Source organism: Mytilus trossulus, unplaced genomic scaffold (genome assembly GCF_036588685.1).
Source record: "Mytilus trossulus isolate FHL-02 unplaced genomic scaffold, PNRI_Mtr1.1.1.hap1 h1tg000110l__unscaffolded, whole genome shotgun sequence".
Taxonomy (NCBI): Eukaryota; Metazoa; Mollusca; class Bivalvia; order Mytilida; family Mytilidae; genus Mytilus; species Mytilus trossulus.
This window is the reverse complement of record NW_026963297.1, coordinates 2,544,932-2,550,931: the sequence shown is the minus strand read 5'-3', so window position 1 is coordinate 2,550,931 and position 6,000 is coordinate 2,544,932. Positions and strand designations below refer to the sequence as shown.

The window sequence follows — 6,000 nt, the reverse complement described above, 5'->3', positions numbered from 1 at the left end:
CTGTTTGTCTTTTTCATTTTTAGCCATGGCGTTGTCAGTTTGTTTTAGATTTACGAGTTTGACTGTCCCTTTGGTGTCTTTCGTCCCTCTTCTGTTACAAGTGTGAACAAATCTAATGTACAGGTGATTAAACCAGGTGTATAGATGTGAACAAATTTAATGTGAAACCAATGTACATTACATTAAACTAATTGTAAACATGTTTACTATACATTACGTTTGTTGTCATTTTAGCGGTATTTCCAGCATTGCAATATGAGCAGGAGGTTTTAAAATCCATATCACACTTTTCTTAAAGTGTCCCGTACGAAGTCAGGAATATGGTAGTTGATATTAATAGTACGCTTCTTTGCAGTTTTACGTTTGCGCAGGGACGTTAAGGGCTTTTCAAGAAAATTCCAATCTTTATACACAGCAAAATTCATATTGAACTCAAAGTTGATTTTCTCTGTATAAAGGCCAAAATGTACGTCAAAGGCGAAAACAGGGGTAAAAGGGTCTATCATGGATTTCCGTCCAAACTTGTATTCATAAAAAAACATAGATAAACAGTGTCACATTTCCCATACATATCAAAGGAGCTAGTGCACGATGACATCGGGTCGTCCTGGTTTTTGGCTTCCTGAAATCACAATAACCTATTTTACTTGAAAATTGATGTGAAGATTCCTTTATTCAAACGCTATAAAACTAGGCAAGGCAAATAAAAAAAAAGAACTGTGGCCGTTCCACCTGTACACAAATGAAGTGGTTTAGTATAGCTCTTACACCTGCCCTTTTTAATCAAATTGGATCGGCTGCCGGAAAAACTAAATGATTTTTTTTTGTATTCACCGCGATGCGTTTCATATTATATAACGACATGCTGGAGAAAATGCACTAATATTCTTTTTAAGCTTGTCATGCATGCTCAAGTTTATGAAGGATCAAATTGAGAACTGCATTTCTTCAGATAATTTGAAATGTAACAAGCTGGATTTTGAAACTACTTGATAATAATCCTCAAGTAATTTATATTTCACCTGTGGTGTATTATCGCAAATGACAGAAGCGGATTCATGTGTGTTCGGCCGAACTTTTGGAGCAACCATTATATGGTTAATGCATACGCTCTTTACATGTCGTACTCCAAACGTCGCTTATGTGTTATAGGCAACATCCCCCCCCTTTTTTTTTGGATTCCGGACCAGTTACCTACTGTAGTTCTCATTTTGCATTTGCAAGTGAAAGTTTATTATACAAAATATTAGCATACTAGGTCTTTCCTAATGAATGTATATTGTGAACCTTTATCTTTTTTTTTATATTTCACTTATATTCTTTGTTTGTTCTTCGTCATTGATAATGTTACAAATATAAATACAAACTTCCTACCCGCATATACATATTCAGATTTAACTTGTTATTAGTCCAAAGTGAGAACTGATATCGATTTGAAAATCATGATTGGGAGGTATTTTTGACGGCTAATTTTTTTTATTCTGAATATTCATTTTCACCAGCCAGTCTTATGACTGGCTTGCTAACGTTTTTATTTTGTTCCGAATGATATCCTGCATTGCAAGGACTGAAAATTCCTTTTCCTCCCGTCTGGAGTAATTTCTTTCTCTTTATAACTTTTATTTGGTAAAATGTTTTACCTACTTTTCTAAATTATTTGAAATATTCAAAATGACAAACCAGCATTACCAATGGGGGATACCATACATTCCCCTCTCTAGAATGAGCGACTTATAATATTTGCACTTGCGATCCACTTGTGGTAAGGTTAAGCAGCTGCGACATCAAGTACCCAATCCTCAAACATTGTACCTTTAACGCTCTATCATGAAGCAAAAATAAATTTCCATTTGACTTTTAGGGGGAAGGGGCTAGGTTGAAAAAGTATGTGTTGCATTTTTCTTTTTGTAATCTCAGTTCTACATTTTAATTGTTTACTCTATTCGGTCCTGCCTTTTTTATAAGTTATCCTGATTTTTTTACATGAATTGTTATTCAGCCTTTTTGTTTGGCAAAGTTGCTCATACTGACTTTTTTACCCAAAACTCGTCCTGTCTTTTTCTGAAATATCATCCTCGCTCACCCCTTCCTCATTCCTTCCTTAACCTTATAGTTTGTAGCCTCTCAATACATAGTTCCTTTATACCCGCGTCCACCAATAAAAATGAATAGCCTAGATTGAGCAAAAGTGCTAAAGTGGTATTCAACACAATCAATTAATTGTTTTTACATTATAAAGTGCATATATAATTTGGAGGGTTATCGCTAAGCATAAATGATAATGATTGATCTAAAATTGCGATTCGGCCTTATGCAATTTATAAATTGTCTTTGTATTTGTTTGTTTTTTTCACTATTGCAGGTATTTTGTTGTCAATTTCTATCCTAGAATGACCCATGTCAGAAACTGTTTTATCAGTGGTGTAAAATGTAATCATTGCCGACACAACGCAGGAGAATGAAGCAAGGTTATTTTGGAGAGAGGAGGAGGAGGAGGACGGCTACGGCGATGATGATGATGATGATGGTGATGGTGATGGTGATGGTGATGGTGATGGTGATGGTGATGATGATGATGATGATGATGATGATGATGATGATGATGATGATGATGATGATGATGATGATGATGATGATGATGATGATGATGATGATGATGATGATGATGATGATGATGATGATGATGATGATGATGATGATGATGATGATGATGATGATGATGATGATGATGATGATGATGATGATGATGATGATGATGATGATGATGATGATGATGATGATGATGATGATGATGATGATGATGATGATGATGATGATGATGATGATGATGATGATGATGATGATGATGATGATGATGATGATGATGATGATGATGATGATGATGATGATGATGATGATGATGATGATGATGATGATGATGATGATGATGATGATGATGATGATGACGATGACGATGACGATGACGATGACGATGACGATGACGATGACGATGACGATGACGATGACGATGACGATGACGATGATGATGATGATGACGATGATGATGATGATGATGATGATGATGATGATGATGATGATGGATGATGATGGATGATGATGGGGAATAAAACTTAAATGAATAAAATCGAAACTAGTGATAAGGTTTGCCAAACACTAGATAAGCACTTTTATAAAAAGATTCTTTCAATGATCATTACAATCATGATTTGATTTTTCAGACAAGAAGTCGTAAACGCATTCAAACACATATATCTGCATTCGAGGTTGCTGACTTTTTTTGTAAAAAACTATAGATGAACTTCAACAAATTTAGTATTTCAATTGTTCATTACTAACTTCCTTCATTAATATTCAATTATTGACTCTTTTTATTATTAATTTCAGGAGAATTTTCAAACTTGTAGAATAACCTCACAACATCAGAAGCAAAACTTTTGGCGAGTTTTTAAACAGGTATATTCGAATGACTGTCAGAAAAAAGAAAATCGTCGAAATCAAGATAATCAATTGTAGATTTATTCTTCCTAACATAACGGCATGTCGTCTACTTTTGCTGAAAAATTTACCTAAAAAATAAGGCTCGTAAAACAGTCTTATCCAAAAGCAAATGCTAATAAAGTGATGTTTTTTTCCTTTTCAAGGAGAGGTTTTAAACAGTCGAAACTAGTAACAAGGTATACACCAAAATAAATAAGCACTTTCATGAAAAGATGCTTTCAATAAACATAACAATGGAAACTTCATATTTTAGACAATTGGTCGTAAACACATGCGAACGTATATATCTGCATTCGAGGTTAAAATATAAATGAACTTATACAAAGTTAGTGTATACTGTTTTCCATTGTATTATGATTACTATCTGCATTGATATTCAATTATTGACTTTTTTTTCTATTATTAATTTCAGTAGAATTTCCAAACTTATGGAATACCCTTACAACATAAGAATCAAAACTTTTGGCGACTTTTATTGTTTGTTTTATAGAGATTAACATAATAACACAATGTTTACTGCTGTGCCTCTATTTTTAACATTTTTACTTATTATGTCTGTTTGTTTTGTTAATTTTTTTATAAGACAATCATACAAGTGAGAGGTTTAACTAGCTTTAAAACCAGGTTTAATCCACCAGTTTTTATAAAAGAAAATGCATGTACTAAGTCATGATTATGACAGTTGATGTTGATTGGTTTGATATGGTCATTATTTTCTATTGTACTTTGATTACTATCTTCATTAATATGCAATCATTGACTATTTCCTATTATTAATTTCAGGAGCATTTCCAAACCTATGGAATGATCTAACAACATCAGGGTCAAAACATTTGGAGACATTTACAAAAGGTTTATTCGAATGACTGTTAGAATAAACTATACATCAATATCAAGATAATCAACTGTACATTTATATCTTTTATATAAGCTTTGGATTTCAAATAGTTTGGCCACGATCATCACTGAAGAGACATGTATTGTCGAAATGCGCATCTGGTGCAAGAAAATTGGTACCGTTAATTTTATTACTACCACTGGGTCGATGCCTCTGCTGGTGGACTATTAGTCCCCGAGGGTATCACCAACCCAGTAGCCAGTACTTCGGTACTGGCATGAAATACGGATTTTTTTGTGTTATTAAAATTTGCTGTTACAAAATATTAGAAATTATTATAAATTTAGGAATGTATCTCCCTCATGCAAAGCTCTGATTCCTTTCACGGATTTGGCTATACTTTTTGGACCTTTTGGAATATAGCTCTTCATCTTTTATATAAGCTTTGGATTTCAAATATTTTGGCCACGAGCATCACTGAAGAGACATGTATTGTCGAAATGCGCATCTGGTGCAAGAAAATTGGTACCGTTAATTTTATTATTCTACCTAATATAACGGCACTATTGAATGTAGTTCACTATTGCAAAAAAAATTATGAAAAAAGTAGGCACGTAAAATAGTCTTTCCTGTAAACAATTCTGAATAAAATGACGTTTTATTTTGCAAGGAGAGTCTATAAAAAGTCTATGAAACTAGAGGAAAAGTATGCACAAAAATATATAAGCACGGTTATAACAAAATTATTTCAATGAACATAACAATGGTAGGGTCATTTTTCAGACAATTAGTCTTAAACGCATTCGAAAACATATATGTCTATATAACTTTTTGTCTATATGTCTGTTTGTCTATATGCCTTTTTGTGTTTCTTTCTTATATATAATGTGACTTTGTACTTATACATCCCATCATTGTATTATTGTGCAATGGTAAATGTTTGTTAATATATTTGTTTGTTTAATAGGGATTAAGATAATTTTTCTCTATTTTTGACATTTTTTACCTGTTATGCCTGTTTGTTTTGTTCACAAATCGTTGTCAATATAATGGATTTTAATACGACAGTCATACAAAGGAGAGGTTTAACAAGCTTTAAAATCAATTTAATCAACCATTTTTATAGAAAGAAAATGCCTGTACCAAGTCAGGAATATGACAGATGGTGTTCATTGGTTTGGTATGGTCACTATTTTCTATTGTACATACATTACTAACTTCATTAATGTTCAATTATTGATTCTTTTTATTATTAATTTCAGGAGAATTTCCAAACTTGTGGAATAATCGCACAACATCAGAAGAAAAAGTTTGGCGACTTTTATAAACAGGTAAATTCGATTGACTGTTAGAAAAAAGCAATATATCAAGATCAAGATTATCAACTGTACATGCATTCTATCTAATATATAATGGCACTATTAAATGTGGTTTAATTTTGCTGAAAACCAAATAAAAAAGGTATGCACGCAAAACGGTCTTATCCAAAAGCAATTACAAATGAAATGATTTGTTTTTCTTCTACTGCAAGGAGAGTCTTTAAAAAGTCGAAAGAAGTGACAAAGTATAATAAAAAAGAATAAGTAAAGACTTTTATCAAATGACGCTTTCAACAAACATAATAAAATTGAGAATGGAAATGGGGAATGTGTCAAAGAGACAAC

The 6,000-nt window shown here is 32.6% G+C and overlaps 1 long non-coding RNA gene across 2 annotated transcripts in view; it reads left to right on the top strand.

Annotated features, from left to right (window-relative positions):
* The first annotated feature begins 4,297 nt into the window (after positions 1 to 4,297).
* The window catches only part of LOC134700052 (uncharacterized), a 134,495-nt gene continuing 132,792 nt past the window's right edge, over positions 4,298 to 6,000 (top strand). Inside the window, exons 1-2 of one of the 2 annotated variants that reach the window (XR_010103756.1) lie at positions 4,298 to 4,350; positions 5,599 to 5,667. This is a non-coding gene — a long non-coding RNA (uncharacterized LOC134700052). Of the gene's footprint in view, positions 4,351 to 5,526; positions 5,668 to 6,000 lie in introns of those variants that run through there. The other variant, XR_010103755.1, reaches the window with a different exon arrangement.